We start from the raw sequence: 18,289 nt of genomic DNA on the forward strand, positions 1-18,289 counted from the left end.
TATATATATGTATATATATATATATATATATATATTAAGCCCTTAACTTCTGTGTATTGGCTCCTAGTTAGAAGAGTGGTAAGGGTAGGCAATGGGGGTCAAGTGACTTGCCCAGGGTCACACAGCCAGGAAATGTCTGAGGCCAGATTTGAACCTAGGACCTTCCGTCTCTAGGCCTGAATCTCAATCCACTGAGCTACCTAGCTACCCCCCAAGGAAGGTAAGGGTTTTAAAAAAAAATTATCACTACTCTGACTAAAACCTTTCAGTAGCTCTCCATTGGCTACATGATAAAATATGAATTACTTAGGTTTGTATGTCTCTCCACAATTTTCTCCAGTATAAATGTTTGGCCTCATTGCATTCTAACAGCCTTCATTCAGCCACACATTCTAGTCAAAATAAAATAATGTTGCTTATATTACCTATATTATCAAGAAGCTAATGCTGTCCAACCATTCTGGATGGCAATTTGGAACTATGCCTAAAGAGCACCAGAAGACTGTCTGCCTTTTGATCCAGATATTCCACTGCTGGGTTTATACCCCAGAGAGATCATAGGGAAAAAGACATGTACAAAATATTTATAGCTACACTCTTTGTGGTGGCAAAAAAATGGGAAATTATGGGATGCCCTTCAATGGGGGAATGGCTGAACAAACTGTGGTATCCGTTGGTGATGGAATACTATTGTGCTCAAAGGAATAATGAACTGGAGGAATCCCATGTGAACTGGAAAGACCTCCAGGAACTGATGCAGAGTGAAAGGAGCAGAGCCAGGAGAACCTTATATTCAGAGACTGATACACTGTGGTACAATCAAATGTAATGGACTTCTCTACTAGCAACAATGCAATGACCCAGGACAATTCTGGGGGACTTATGAGAAAGAACACTATCCACATCCAGAGGAAGAACTGTGGGAGTATAAACACAGAAGAAAAACAACTGCCTGATCACATGGGTTGATGGGGGTATGATTGGGGATATTGATTCTAAACAAGCACCCTAGTGCAAATATCAACAATATGGAAATAGGTCTTGATCAATAACACATGTAAAACCCAGTGGAATTGTACGTTGGCTATGGGGGGGGGGAAGGGAGGGATAGAACACGAACTCTGTAACCATGGAAGAATGTTCAAAATTAATTAATTAATTAAAAATGTCACAATTAAAAAAAAAAGAAGCTAATGCTGCTGACAAAAATGACCTCTGACCCTATCAATTATCAAAGCTTTCTCTTTCTTGAAGTCTAATCTCTAGTCCTACTTCTCTCTGCTGAAAGTCATCTGTTCTTTCCTAATTTTCCTATTAGTTTTTCCTTTTCTCTATCACAATATCCCATTTTTTAGGATAATTAGTATTACTATACCTCCTGGTATACATTACTTGAGAATCTTTCTCTCTGCTCCTCTTTGAATATACAATACTTAGCATTGTGCCTTACATTTTTTAAGTACCTGAGAGGTATGTGTTCAATTAAATTGATTTGAGTAACAACAAATATAGGTGGACTTAGGTTTCTAGTAATGAACATGGATCAGCATCATGAACTGGCTGAGATATGGACAATATGATAATCACTTTTCCAGAGTTAACTTCTCAATGGGATACTTGTAATTCATGGAGAAAATGAAAGAAAAGGTCCCTGTTTGGAGTGCTAATGATGTTCTGACACTTGGAGTTACCATCAAACAAAATATTTCACTCTCTTATGTATTGTGACAATCAAGAACTGGACAGTTTCTGCTACTTATTGGATCATTATATAGAAAGTTATACCAAAAGAATAGAGCATCTTGAGACCTCCATAGAAGGTTTAGGGCTACAAGCAAGTCATACTGGGTGTCTAGGAAAGAGACTGTTTGGTCATAGTCTCATTACAAGGATTACAAATACATTTTAAATTTAAAAGAGTTTCAATAATAAAAAAGCCGATGGAAATCATTAAATAACAGTACCTGAAAATAGCATCACTGTTTTCTAAATCATGTAATTTTTCTCTGATCTAAGCTAATTGGGGGAAAGATATCCTCCAAAGAACAAAAATAAAAAATCTGAATTATTGAATAGTGTTAAAAACCTTCAGCTGCATTATACTTAAGTGAAACTAACTCAAAACTCATTTCTAACCAAATGTTTCTAAGAAGAAATCCTCTCAGGCCTCTTTTAATGAATAGATAAGACTTATTTGTAATTAGTAGCAACAATTTGCATATAAAGAACCAATATACTAGAGTCTTAAATAGAGTTTATTCTCCTAAGCAGGTTAAACATGCCCCCTGAACAGTTATGTATGTCATTCATTTATTTAATAAGCCCCTTTTTTATGTATAGTTTGAAAGTAAATATCAGGGTTTTCCTGCTGATGTTTCAAGAAATTCTGATTTTGTTGAGCCCAAATAAATGAGATATTATGGTAATAGTAATTATTGGTGAAATGTTTATAGTGCTTTGCATTTATACAGCACTTTACATATACAATCTCTTTTGATCACCACAAATCTGTGAGGTACATCCTCTTATTATCTTCCTATGAGAATAGCCTGATAGATTGAGAGAGGAAAAGTCATAAATTCAACTATTTTTTAAAATCCTTATTTTCTGTTTTAGTATCAATTCTAAAACAGCAGATCAAGCCAATTGGGACTAAATGACTTGCCCAGGTTCATACAAGTAGGCAGTGTCTGAGGCTAGATTTGAACCTACATCCTCTGGATTCCTGTCCTGGTGTTCTAACCATTGTTCTACCTAGCTATCTCAAACATTTCATTTTATAGCATGAGGAAACATAGACCTAGAGAAGTCAAGAGACATATACCTAGTTAGTTTCCAAGGCACAATTTCAACTTGGGTTTTCCAGAGTCCCATTCTAACACTTTATCCATTATTTCATGCTGATTCCCAAGTAACACAACAATGCATTCTTATCATCTGAGGAACTGTCTATTTAAGTTGGAAACATTTATCACTAGAATCATTTAAGGGTAACAATTGTTCTGGCCTTAACTTTGGAAGCCTTTATTTTACGAGGCTTTTACAAGAGTGGGATGACTATGACTGTTTAAAGTTGAAAATGATTGTAGTACCTAAGGAAGTAAGGGCAAAGTTTGGTGTTGAAGGGAAAATATCACACACACACACACACACACACACACACACACACACACACACAGCAAGGCGAAATCTAATTCTAGTTGAGGATTTCACCCACAAACCGGTTATTGTTAATAGCAGAACTCAGAGTATTTTCACCTCTGGGAGAGGGTGCAGTCTACCTTTTAGATATGCAACAATTTGCCCCACGTGTTAATCAACACACATAGGAAATGGGCCAGAAAGGGTGACAATGTTAATTTTCTAATAGCCCAAATTACCAGTGGGAAGAAAAAGAAGAATGGGTTAAGGGCATGGTGGGTTGTCATCTGAACAAAATGGGACAACAAATATCTTATTTGTAAAGTAACCTCAATAATATTCAGAATACCCACCTCATACTTGTTATTGTGAACATCAGTGGAACTAATGTGAGACACTATAATGCCATGAAAAAAGAGCTAGATTTGGAGTCGGAAAACCAAGGCTAAAATCCTAGTTCTTCTGCTTAATACCTGTTTGGCATTGGCTAAGCTGGTGATGGCAAATCTATGACACGCATGTCAGCACTGTCACACGTAGTCATTTTTGATGAACCGTGGCCACATGCCAAGGATGAAACATTTGCTGTAGTGTAGTATAGACAGTCTGTGTACTATAGATGAGGGTTCTATCTATATTAATTTACCTATTTTGGTTTATTAAATACAATTATATATTACAATTATATTTTTTGTTATTTAAACTATAAATATTGTGAAATTATGTTTGTCTTCCTCATTTTCCTCTTCCAAACTTTGCCATGCTCTCTAACCTCTCTATGTTGGTTGATGATAGCATAGAAAAATTCTTCATGTTATCCCAACCCAGAACTTCAAAGTCATTTTTTTCTTCCTTCCACCACAGAACCTCAGAATTCTCTTTCTTTCTTTATAATTGCACTAGAACTACCTTATTATCTTCTTTTTTAATAGTGTACTCATTTCTTGCCTCATGGTCTTGCTTCTTTCCAATCCTTTTTCTCATTCTGCTACTACAAGAAACTTCATATTGCCTATTCTCATAGTATCACTTCTCTAATAAAAATTTTTCAGTTTTTTCATTGCCTATTAGCCAAAGTTTTAACATCTGGTTCTGACTTTCTGCCAAACAGGTGAGATGTGTGTCCCAAGTTCTTAATATTCCTTTTTTTCCCCTTCTCTGCTCATACCATCTACTTTGTATGGGATGAGTTGCTCTAAATATACCCATCTTTGTCCATTGAAATCCTCTTATTCCTTTAAAGTCCATATGCAATTGCTCTCATGATTACATCTAGTGTGATCCCATGTGAAAAAGATTTCCTGTCACCATACCATTCTGACTGTATCGTCTTTGGAGCTCTCCTTGTTCTCATATCATGGTTCATATTACATGTGTTATTCCTTCTGTATAGATGGTGAGATTTTTTAGGTTCTCTCATTTGCAGATGGAATTGTGCCAGTTATATAGATTCTTGGAATACAGAAAACACTGGTTTTGTCCAAAATTTTTAAAAAAGGGATCACTAGCAATTCTGAAGCAGAAGGATAAAGGTAAGCTGAACAAATAATAATGATGAAGGCAAGGGAATAACCATTTATATAGCACCTGCTATGTGACAGATATTGTGTTAAATATTTTATAAATCTTTTATCATTTGATATTCATAACAATCTTATGAGATTGATACTTTTATTATCCCCATTTATAACCTAGGATTGGAAGTAGGTGCTCTGACATCAGAGCCATTGTCTTTCCAACTGAATTATAAGGGTTTCTTTGAAGTTTCATTAATTGATTGGAAAAAATAGAATATTAAATGATATTCATCTTTCTCTGCATAAATCGCAGGAATACATCAGTAGTCAATATCTAGGTGAAATGATGACATTCTTGATAGAGATATTAATACACAATGTGATTTGGTTCTTTTTTAAGAGTGAAACTAAAAGACAGAGGACAAAATGTAGAAAGTAATTTAGGGCTATTGAAAATTGTCTAAAGAGTCTAAATATTCTGAATAAGAGCTTTAGTGATAAAAATGTCAAATTCTGGCTCATTTGTTAGAAGTAAAATGAAGTATAATTACCCCCAAATATTTATATGATGCTTGATAACATATATTGTGGCTTCTGTACAATGGAGCTATAGGATAGTAGTCCATGTATTCTTAGTCCCATTTTACAAATAAGGAAATGGATATATATATATATATATACACATAAAGTCCATATATGTATGTGTATATAAATGTGTATAATATGCATATATGTACATATACATATGTATGTGTATGTTCCTTGGTTTGTTTACCCTTTAAATAATTTTGTAAAGGGAAGACAAATAATACTAACCCCAAGAAGGCAAAAATTGTTATCAGTTGTATTGTAGGAGAGTTTCCCTTTCCTCTGGAGCCATCTGGAGGTAGCATATTAATTCAAGGAAAGTTTGATTTAAGGGTGTTTTGGGGTAGTCCATTATACTCTAATTACTGAATCAAGGTTATTGTTCACTTATGTACATAAATGGCCCCCTGAATTTGTCTAATCTTGGACCATCTAGTGTTGGAGATGAGGATTCCTCAGAGAATTAAGCCATACATTTTGAAAAACTTTGCTTTGGAGAACCTTCTTACTTAAGTAGATTTCCCTTTATTTTGGTGGTTTTTTGGTGTGTTTCTGAGAGTGTTTTATATTTACTTATACATTAAATTGTGTAATAAAATATTTAGACTTAAAATATGATAAGAATCTGGGCAGTGATTCAGTTTTCCAAAATGAATAATGACTCTGTCATTGATAACATCATCTGAACCTGCAAATGCAGTGGGATTTTGGCAGTCAGAGGTTGAAAAGGGACTCCCAACCAAAAAAAAAAAAAATGAGAAACTAAAAAAGTGGTATTATACACAATAAAACCAATAATGACATTAGAGTCAGGTTACTCATCGCATTTTTTCCCTCTCTTTCTGTACTTACATAGTGTCTTCCACATAACTACTTTATATGCTCATTTAATGCACATTGTTTACTTAATATGAGCAAGCCACTTTAAGTAATAGAAAAAAGTTTTTATTAGTTATAATAATTATTGATTTAATAATTGATTTTCACTTAGTAATAATAATAGATATCTTATTAATAATATACTTGAGTTACAAATAATTTGTTTGCTTTTCATATTCCTTTGAGGCAGATGATAACACATTTATAAGGCACTTTTAGGTTTACAAAATGCTTCTCTAATAACACTGAGAGGTTGGTGGTAAAATCTCCTAATTTTACAGGTGAGAAAATTCAGAGAATTAAGATAAGTCCCCTGGAGTCATTTCATATGCATCTATCCTTGGATTAAAATCTAGTTCACTCCCCATCCAACCCTCTTCCTAATACAGTATTCTGTTGTTCTTTAAAGGATCTCATTTGATCCTACCCAATTATTACCTAATTTCAATCTCAGTTTGACAGATGAGGAAATGTCAGACGAGTACGATCAATTGGGATTCAGTAAATATTAAATCTGGAATTCAGGTACAAGCCTTTGGGCCTGATGACCATTGTTCTTTCCACTACAGTTTACCAGCTAAAGTAATTACAATTTGTAATTTGTAATTATGCTGCATAGAATAAACTAAAGATCTTAGTTTTCTCTTGCTGTGATCAAGAATTCATTTCAGGGTAGTATAGTGACTCCATTTCTCTGTTTATGTTTTTTTAATGTCACTCAGGATTGCTACTTTTTTTGAAATCTTTCAGTGCAAGATTGGACAAGTCATATAACATTTCCACATTTGTATCGTGTAAATCATCTGCAAATTAGCTTAGGGGTTTTTTTTTATTCCATTTCTTCATTTATGCAGCAAAATTGAGAAGCATATAGAATAGCCTGCGAGGGAGGTGGAGGGTATTGAAACCATGACTGACCCTTAACTAGAGATATTATCTAATTCTAGGCTAATTAGTCACTACAGGAAGCAACTAGGATGATCATTATTCTAATCATAGTGTCCATTTGCTGTACCCAGCACCTTCAATTGGCTCCTTTCACCCTGGAATATTAGAATTGCTGCTCTAAGAAGTCTGTGCCCTGTACCCTGCTGTGAAGGTTGACACATATTATGTGTTGGCTTCATTACTCCACTACTACACCAACTGTTTTCAACCCTTGCTGACATTTTAAGTGCTTATAGAGTAGCGCATTTGCACTAAGGCAGAAAATAATTCAAGTAAATGAAGCCAGGGCTCTGTGCTAAAGCAACTCCAGAAAATCATGGGATACAAAATGGTAGCAAGTGAAGATGATATCTCCTCTTTCTTTACTAAATAATATCACATAAGCTGTCTCATCTTTTAATCAACATCAATTTAAACATTAGTTTTAGATGATTAGGATGCTAACTGGACAGATCTGTTGCTAGTTTATTGCTCCTTTGCTCAATGACAATACCACTGACCAAATCTTTATGAAATGTCTACTATGTTCATGAAAAGTGCAAAGCAATAGGGATTCAAACAGCAACAAAATATTTTTTACCCTCCAAAAATGCTTTTGTTTTCCCTCAAATTACTTAAATTCTACTGTGTGTATAAGAATAAAACATGTAGATAAATATATATAAAAGAATAGCATTTAATTTCAAGAGAAGATAATACTGACTGAAAGGCTGAGGAAAGAACTCATATAAGAGGTACCATCTAATAGACAGTTTCAGAAAATACTGTGCTGCTATTTTTTTTTATTTTTGAGTGGAGATATAATTTTAATAATCATTTTCTGACATTTTGTGATCCATGTCCTCTCCCTCCCTGAGATGGCAGATAAATTATACATGTGCTGTAATGTAATATAAATTTTCATATTCATCATGTTGTGAAAGGCATATATCAGTTAAAAAATAATACCTGAAGAAAAATATTGTGATTCTATTAAATGAAGGTAAAGAATCAATAAATTTCAGATTTATTCAAACCCCTAAAAGCAGGGAGGCACTACTGGGAATTAGTAGACCATGCTGAATGGAACAGGGAGTGTGGAAGAGTGATATGAAATGAAATGGAAATTTTTCAGAGGAGTGGAAGGCTTTAAATATCAATCTGAACATTTGAGATTATATCCTAGTAGGCTTCAATATAGTAGTTACATTTTCTCAGATGTATTTTAGGTAAATAATTTTTGCAACTATGTTCACATATATACATAGTTGCGTGTTCATTTATATGTAGGATAAGTTGCATCCTATCATTTCTTAAATTACCAGTCCATACCCAGTCTCTAAGGTAATTATACCATAACTTTTACCCATGATTCACTCACCATTCTCTTTCCATCCCCTACTACCTTTTGTTGCTGTTGTCATTGTTGTTTCATAGTATTCAACTCTTTGTGACAGCATTTGAGGTTTTCTTGGTAAAGATTTGCCATTTCTTTCCCCAGCTCATTTTACAGACAAAGAAACTGAAGCCAACACATTAAGTGACTTGCCAAGGAACACACAACTAGTAAGTGTTTGAGGCTAGATTTTGAACCTAAATATTCCTGACTCCAGACCTTTAACCATTGTGCCATCTAGCTGCCCTTTGACAGAAGTGTATGCTGTTTTTTTCTTTGTGAAATTAGCGTGTAAGCCAAAAATTTGAATGAACAAAAGTGGTCTAAAAGAATATTTTATAAAAGGCTTAGCCTGCCATTTAATATTCTTCACAATTTGTCCATACTGTCTCTTTCCAGATTGTTTTTTTAACCCTTTATTTATATACTGTACCTTGGAAATGAACTGCTACTACCAATCATCCTTCACATTGGAACATACTTATTCCACAACTATACCTCTTGAGTTTTTTATCTTTAAGGGCCAGATAACAGATAAAATCGAATTTTACTTCTATATATTGTCCCTTGATTTGCTTAAGAAAAAATGATTTATCCAACATTTTTTCATAATGCTTTGCATGAGGCTTTCCTTTTACCTGTTAATGTTTATTGTACAGAGTTGAACTAATTAGCCTTGAACATGATTGATAAAGCATTTTTTTTTATCAACAAAGAGTTTAAATTAGGAAAAAAAGAAAAGTACCTCATAATAGGGAGACAGTTTGTTTTGTAATCATAAAACACTTAGATTTTAATCATCATTGTCATTAAATAGCTATGTGACCATGGGCAATTCATGTGACCTCTATACGTTTCAACTAACTCTAAAGGGTTTTCTTACTATGCTTCAAATGGGCTAGGAGGAGACAGTTCATATACTGGGAATTTTCTATCAGGATGAAATATTTTCATATTATCTATTAATGTATACATACATAGTAGGCCATGACAATTCAAATAAAAACTATAACTGTAAATAAAGAGTTCTTTCAAAGAGAAAAGCAGATACGATCTGGAGAATATTTTCACAAGTAATTTAAAAATTGAACATCTAGGTGATATAGTGGATATAGTATTGGAACCAGAGTCATGAGGATTCATCTTCATGGTTCAAATCCCGCCTCAGGCACTTACTACCTATGTTATTTAGCCCTTTTTGTCTAAGGTTTCTAATCTGTAAAATGGGGTTGAGAAGAAAATGGAAAAGCACTCTAGTTATCTTTGCCAAGAAACCCCAAATGGGGTCATGAAGAGTTGGACACAAGTAAAAATGCCTGGACAATAAAAATGCAAAAAATTATGCTAATGGGAACAGTATTTTAAAAACTTTCAACACTTTCATTTCATAGGATCTGGAATTCGAAAGGAGCTTAGGGTTGAATTATTAACAAAAGGTTTATAATATGTCAGCCTGTTAACAATAATTTGTTCTGTCATCAGTAGATATGTGTTACAGAATCACCGCAACCAAATTGGAAAGACGTGGTTTCAAATCCCAGCTTTACCACTTACTACATGTTTCACTTTGGACAATCACTTTTCCTTCAGTTGAAAAGAAAGAGTTGGACTGAATGACTTCTTGAGTCATTTTAGCTCTATATTTCTGGTATTCTGAAATTTTTCAGTCACATAGGATTTTTTAAAGCTAGCGTAGAAATCGAGAGGTAGAAAGAAGAAACTTAGAAGAAGACACCAACTCTAAAAATTTAAGCAAAGTCATTTTGGCCTAGTTAGCTTCTTGGTCAGCACAAAAAGATTTCTCCTTGCTTAGACCCAGAAATCAGGAAGCACTTATTATTTACATAACACTTACAGGGTAATTATCACTTCTTAAATGACTGAGCAGTCCAAGCTCAGGAGGGGCTCCAGGCTTATTAAAAAGCCTCACAGGAAGCTTTCATACACTATGCATGTCACATTCACAAGTCATTAGCAAAATGAAACACAAGTGGCTAGATGTCTGTAATCCTGACTCAAGATATGTAACCACCTATTAAAATAACAAAACACTTGAAGTTGGTCCAACAGCAACTGAGAGGGAGAATTTAAAGCGATTGTCATATCTTCTTTTGCCTCAGGTCCATTCTCTGAAATAATTGGATAAATAACATATCCTTTAGAGTGATCATTTTTCTAACAAACACCTTACATTGCTACCAATATAAATATGCTGGGTAAGCCACATACTATTGCATGTGTGACCTTAGGTAAGTCACTTAAATTCTGGCTGTTAGTTTCCCCATTTAAAAGAGGAGGATTAGAAGCAGTTGTCTGAAGGCACAGAGCTCCTAACTGTTAGAACCAACAAACAAGCCAGGTTTACTGATAATTAATTTAATGACTTTTGCTACCATTGAACCACCTCTGACAATGTTGTCAATGCCATTCTAAGCAAGGCAGGAATGCAACAAGATCACACAGAAAACTCTCAGCTGATGAATCCTCTCCAGAATTCCTAGGCAGTTGCAGCCAGGATCTCCAACAACTCACTGAGAACTTACTTCAATTGTTTTTTCCTTTAGTTTATAAGTTAACACTATCTAAAAGGTAAAAGAATTTCAGCCCTTTTTAATCTCCTGGCAATGTGTCTGTCCCTCTCCTCCTATAAGATATGAGCTTATTTCCTCTTCCATATACTGCCTTTCAAAAAAATTCCTCAAGATATATATTGTCAGGTACCACCTGCTCCATTGGTTTTTACTAATTATAATGTTAACAATTATTAAATTATGATATAAGGACGTGCGGGATGTATTTAAAGGAGAGTTTCAGAAACTCTCCCCTTTTTGATGATTCAAGTCTCATTCTCTGCAAGTGGCCTTCCTCCTATGTACTAGTATTCTCCACTTTTGTGTAATTCTTTACATACATGTTATTTCTTCCTGCTAGGTCCATCCTTAATACTTAATTAGTTACTAACTAATCTTCCTCAGAACACATCTCTGTGAGATCAGAAATACAAGTATTACCACCATCACTTACCAAGAAGTAAACTAAATCTTGATAATCAAACAAGTTAATAAAACCTAGGACCTGGACCTGAACCAGGCCCTCTCATCCAGCTGGGTCAATATGCAAGGCAGCCTGACATATATGGAAATACTAGATTATCAGGTAGGAAGCTATTTCTTTCCAGTTTTGGCTATTTTAACTAGCCGTGTGACATCCCTGGGCCTGTTTTTTCCAGTGAAAAATGGAGCTGACCTAGATGTCCTTTATTGGTCCCTTCTAAATCAACAATTCTATGATTCTATTATTCAAGGACCTTTAATCTTTTAAATGACCATAATTTTTTTGTTCCTTTGCAACATAGTCACAAAAAGCATGCCCACTACGTAGATAGATAACCTGTACCTCTACATCAAAGTTGGTCATGTCAGCCTTCTATTGGAAATAGTCCTGAATGGCTGCCCCAAAATCTCTTCCTGCTTCATTGGAAGTAAAGTTATGGCTTTCTCATGCCCAGTTACATGTGATTTAGAACTTGAGCACTTGAGACTCATCTTCCTCCTTATGGCTCTCATTAACTCCTTTTTCTTTTTCAATGGTAGATAGTATTTCTGATACTATTTTACTGAAAACTAATATGGGGGTTTCACCAATGATGCCATCTTGATTTTCAATAGTTTCTATAATACCTCCTCCCCAGTATAATTGGTGATCTGTTCCTCAACATTCTTCTCAGCTCTTGGGTCTCCTTGTTCATCATCTACCTTTTCTTTGCTTACAATATTTTTCTGGGTTAATTTTTTGTGTTTTGTCTTTTTTTTTTTTCTTAAAGCTGGTATTGATTTTCCATACTTTAAGAAGGTCTGACCAAGGAAGCTTCCCAGTCAAATCTTCAAAATGTTTTAGAACATCTTTCTTGGTTTCTTTGAACTGGTAATCTCTAAACTCCTGAACAACAATAAATACATTTATCAACTTATCTTAGACCATGAACCTTAGACAGACTTTCCACTGAAATGCCAAAGTATATCTTGCCCTTGTCTTTGCTGAATCTGGACTGTGAGCCTCGTTTCTTCCTTACTTTATCTGCAGCTTTCTGCTCAAAGCCATTTGGCACAGTGGCTCCAATAGTAACAAAGATGCTCAGGACTGTACTGGGGGACTCTCTATATTTTCTGTGGCACAGCTGTCATCAGGTTTCACTTCACTGAGCTGGTCGGAAGCTGCTTTGACTTCAGACATACTGACACCTCTTCAAACTGTCAATATTGCTCACCAACTCTGTGGTAGGGAAGACCATACATCAAGGTAGTCTAAAATGGGGCAAGGACTGTCCTCTAGCTTCATGCCATGGGGAAGGTCCTAGATCTTCTGGACAAGATAAGGCCTGCTTTTTTTATAACTCAAAGTCTCCCATGGTATCAAATACAGGTCAGTGCATTTAGAAAGTACTAAAGAATGCTTGCCAATTGAATGAATTAGGAATTTTGATGCTTTTGCCTCATAATTATCTTCTGAATTAAAAAAAAAAGATTTAAAATTTAGCTCAAGAATATTGTCAAAAAGGCATTTCTTTGGATAAAACAGTGTTTATGCTCTCTGAGAAAACTCTTTACTAGAATAATAGGCTTACAACACATTTTTAAGAAGCAGCTATTCATAAATAAGTATATATACCTATACATATGAGTAAGTCAACATGATGGGATGAGTTTTTTTTTTTTTTTTTTTTTACTGTATAGTCCTACTCTCTCATTTTACAGATCAAGAAACTGAGGCCCACGGGATTAACTTCTCAGGTCCCATGTTAGCAAGAGGGCACAGGCAGAATGAGAATCCAGGTCTCCAGACTCCCAATTCAGCATTCTCCTCACTCCACTTCTCCCTAGCAATTTCTTCTCAGCAGGTTCCAATTTTAGTTAACTTTTACTTAAATTAAAAAGGCATATTAAATTAATGAAGCACGAAATCTTGATAGGCATTTTATGTCCATGCCATCTTCAATTTCAAGTCTTCTTATAGAACCTAGCCCCATATGCTGTATAAGCCTTGAGAGAACCATTGTTATTCACTCGAAATATCTTTCTATATATTCTGCCTCATTGACTCTTTCAAATCTGATTTTAAAATACATCCCCCCCACTTCTTGTCTGTATTATTTAACTCCATTCTCAAAGTATTAATGCTCTCATGACTAAATATTTTCATTTCATTTATTCAGCTTCTTTGGAAAGCTATTTTAAAAAAGCTACATATTGCCCATTTCCTTACTTCATTTAATTTAGTTATTAGACAACAAGAGGGTAAACATTTAATTTAATGTTGAAAAGTAGAAAATATATGGGACTAGGATTCATGACAATTGTGTTTACCACCATCTTTTCTTCTATGTTTTACTTGGAGCATTCCCATTTAACTCAAATTACATTTATGATACACTTTATTTTGGTTTTTATTTTGATTTATTTTTTCATGTTCAAAGCATGAAGATGCAGATATTTAAAAATAAAGCCACTACTAACCCCCCAAAATAAAACATTATACCTGCCATTAAGGAGCTAACTAATAAAGATCTCTAATATTTATTAATCATGAGATTTGATATTAATCATGTTACCTCTCTGAGGTTCAATTTCCATATCTATAAAATTGGGAATTTTGTGGGTGTGGGAGAAGAAAGACTGAGCTAGAGTACCACGAAGATTCCAATCAGCTCTAAAATGGGGGGGGGGAACAGCAAAAGAAGATTTATTTAAATTTAAATCTAAAGAAGAAATTTATTTTAAAAGGAAATATTTGAGGATTCCCTTGATTTATTAAAAAAAAACTTTAGTGCACAATTATAGTTGTTTAGTGTCTAGATATGCTTCTTTTCTGAACAATAGGCCTTGCTTTTATCAGTAAACTCTTCCAACAAATAATATTTCACTGAAATCTCTTAAGAATTACCTAAAATAACCCCATTTGTTAACTTTCATTAACTGACATTTTGTATCAAGAGAGTAAAAGGGAGATGTGGTGATGCTTAGAGTGGCAAATGATGCTTAGAGTGGCAAATGAATTTTACCAATATTGATCAAGTCCTTCTAAAAACACAGTGGCACAGGCCCATGCTGGCCAATGTTGAGGGCTGAAAATTGGGTTTGAGGATAACAGTAAGAAGAGCATCCCAATGTTTATAAAGCGTCTTTCCACAAAAAACTATGTGAGGCAAGTATAATGCAAGAATTTCTAAATTTATTCTATACATAAGGAAAATTAGGCTTCAGTGAGTTGACATAATTTTCTGAAGCATAAACAGGTTAGCATTCTACTGAAACTCAGGTCTTTTGAAATTATTTCCTAAATTCTTTCCACTAAAAAAAATTGAAATGGAGACATTTGGGGGCTAATAAAGAGGAGAGTGATTCCTACATGCATGTGACTTACAATATTTTAAAAATGAAAATTATTTGCTCTATCTGATTGGTGCATTCCAAGAAATTTTATATAAATAATGAAATTGTCTGAATCAAATTAGACCTTAGATGCCCTTAGAAGGCTTGCTGCTTCAAGGCATCTTTTGCAATTCCCTAACAAATATATCCACATCCACATACATACATACATCTTGGTCAGGTTCTTCTGAGGATATGTTGAGAGAGATCCATGTTAGCCAATGTTGAATTTTGAAGATTTTCATTTGAGTTTAGAAGGGAAAAAGTGGGGATGGAGTGCATCAAGGGAAGATCAGTGTCAGCAATGTCAGCAATGGATCCTATATAAATATGGAGTGGGAAGAGGATTTAGGCATACATACCACTAAAGAAGACTAGGAAGCAGCCAGATGTTGCTGTACTTAGAGTCAGACATGCCTGAGTTCAAATATGGTCTTAGACACATACTAGGTTTGTGATTTGGGGCAAGTTACTAATCTCTCTTTGTCTCAGTTTCTTCATCTATAAAATGTAATAATAACATTTGGTTTCCCTGGGTCATTGAAGGATTATCCCAACAGGTAGCTAATAGCAAAATGCTAGCTATTTGATCCAGCCAGTATTTGTAGAGTCTTGAGGGTGGTAGAATATAGGCAGAAACACAAACAACAGGCTTGAAAATTTTTTCTAGAGTCATGGGCAGCCTGTCTTAAGGCTAGGAATTCCTCCATTCTTTTTTTATTCTTTTCCTCAGGATAAGGCAAGATAGACTTCTGATACTTTTGTGTTAACTAGATTACTGTGTGTTGTGTTTGTGCCACTTAGACATAAAAACTAGACTTCTTCATGCTCATTTGTTTCATTAATCTTTGACTCTTTGAAACCTCATTTGAGATTTCTGTGGCAGATACTTAAGCAGTTTGCCATTTCAGTCTCTATCTCATTTTTACAGATAAGGAAATTAAGACAAATAGACTTAAGTGACTTGCTCAGGGTCACACAGGTAGTCTAGTCCCAGTGTTCTAATATGCTAAGCCCCTACAGTGGTATTTTTTGTCCCATTTAAAACACACACACACACACACACACACACACACACACACACACACACCACCACCACCACCACCACCACCACCACCACCACCACCAGCAATTTTTTTAAAGGTTCCTTTGCAATCTGCCTTTTTTCCTTTCTTGCCATTCATACTTCTAAATATATCTGACATGATTTCATGAGCAAAGTCATAAATAATATAGCAAAATCCATTTAGATTTCTTGGAAAATGAGTTGTTTTAGATGAGTTTTCCAGAGGATTTACTTCAAGTACATTTTATTTTACTTAATTATTTTGTATAGAAATCTTTCTAAAATGTATCAAGTATTCCCTGCCTTTCTAAACAAAGTACAATGAATTTAATGTAATGTTTTATTGATGACTTGGAGTTTTTGTTATACTTAAATGGATCTGTGGTCTCATCCATATGAATGTTCTTTCCAAAAGTGCAAATCAACACGCATCCATTCCTGCTCATTCTCTGGAACTCTTGTCCACGTTCTCTCATAATTATAAAAATAGTATACTAATGAGGAAAGACAACACATGAAAGGAATTTGAAAAGTGGAACTTTGCCAGGAAAGGTCATGTTTTTCAGGGAATGGAAGTCAAGCAGAGTTGTTGATGGAAAATCTGAGCTACTGGGAAAATTGTGAGCTTTCTATTAAGAAAGGTTTGGGGAGGAGTTCAATTCTCTGTCCTTTCTCTCCCTGGCATTCAGAAAGAAAAGCCAACTGAAGGTGGATAAAGAAGATGTAGAGCATTAAAACCTGAGTCATTCTTTGTAGTGATGAGATTTTAAGGTGATTAGCTTATTTGGGAATAAGAAGCAAGAGAAAACCTATTCATCCTATCCTATTCACATTCAGAGTGATGATTACAAACTATGTGTTTCCCAGCATCTATCCCTATCCCCTCCATTTATCTTTCTTTTTTCTCTCCTGTTCACAAATTATTTTACTTCTGCTAACTAGTCTCCCTGAATTCCCCATCCCTTTTATCTACTCTCCTCTTTTCTGTGACCCATCCCTTTCTTATTTTCCTTCTAGATAAGGTAGGTTTCCATACCTATCTGAGTGTGGATGTTATTCCTACTTTGTCCCAGTTTTGATGAGACTAAGGTTTGTGGGAAGTGAGAAATTAGTGTGTTATTCTCAATTTATTAATAGTTATTAATATCTAAAAGCTGGCATCCCCCACCCCATATCCTTACAAAAACTTTACAGCTTTAAATAAGTGTGTCTGGGAATTGCCCTGGGCTGGAGTCTCAGGCTGTTGGTCTTAGAGCCCAAACTACCCATGATCAAATCTAAGTACCAATCTTGATTGAGTACTTTTCTCTTAGAAAGGCTCTCCTATTGTATTTTTGCATTTGGATTATTAAAGCTGGTACTAAGGGAACTGAATTCACTTATCTAAGGTCACACAATTAAACTCTTAGCAAAACTTGGATTCATCTCAACATCTCAATCCAAATTCAGAGTCCTTTCTCTCTACCATATCACCCTAATAGAGTTGTGAAATAGCTTTTGGTAATAAATGTCAGACATATGGGAAAAAAAACATAAGAAAAATAAATAATCCTTGACTTAATTGATGTTCCTCAGCTTTCAAATTCTGAGGAGGTTCGTTTCCAATAAGATTATATTATTATGTGACCATTTATAGTTTTGCTCTGTTACTCTTTCAGTTGAATTAGGTTAACTATTAGATTCATTAATAAATTTCATGAAGGATTGATCTTATAATAATATTTTAGATTGTTTTTGAAGCCAGGTACCCATGTGATTGAAGTCATCAAAGATTTAGTAGATAGGGAACTGGGTGTGTATTCTGAAAGAAGAGCCATTGCAGTGTAATAAAAAGAACACCACATTCATAGTTGTAGGGCTTTATTCCTATTTGTATGATTTTAGTCAAATCTCAACCTCTTTAAGCCTTACTTTCCTCATCTTAAAATAGGACATGCTCTCTAAGATATCTTTAACTCTAGTCTACAATTACATTATTTGGATTTGAACTCCATATCTACTAATAAAAATTCGTTGGTCTAGATGTCATTCATTTTCATAAATTGTGCTATAACCCCTTAAACTATCCCTGCTATTTTTCCACTGTTTTTAGTTATCAGTTTGTGCTTTTTGTGTTGATGAGATGTTATGAATGACCCATCTCACACTTGTGAGAGAAATGAAGTGAAATAGAAAAATGGATATGCCAGTGATTTTGGAGTCAGAGGAGCTGAATGGTACTTTATCAACCCCAAACTTCCTCCCTCATTAACTAGATTTGTGACCTTGACTGGTCTAATTATATCTCTGAATCTATGACTTTATCAGAAAATTGGGATTTTGCTATCATACAGATCATGTGAAACTA

General features: G+C 34.6%; 1 pseudogene; it reads right to left on the reverse strand.

The window, feature by feature from the left end:
• LOC123241229 overlaps positions 1–12,681 on the reverse strand; it is a 146,106-nt pseudogene extending 133,425 nt beyond the window's left edge.
• Between the last annotated feature and the right edge of the window lie 5,608 nt (positions 12,682–18,289).

This window comes from Gracilinanus agilis, chromosome 3, assembly GCF_016433145.1.
Source record: "Gracilinanus agilis isolate LMUSP501 chromosome 3, AgileGrace, whole genome shotgun sequence".
Classification (NCBI taxonomy): Eukaryota; Metazoa; Chordata; class Mammalia; order Didelphimorphia; family Didelphidae; genus Gracilinanus; species Gracilinanus agilis.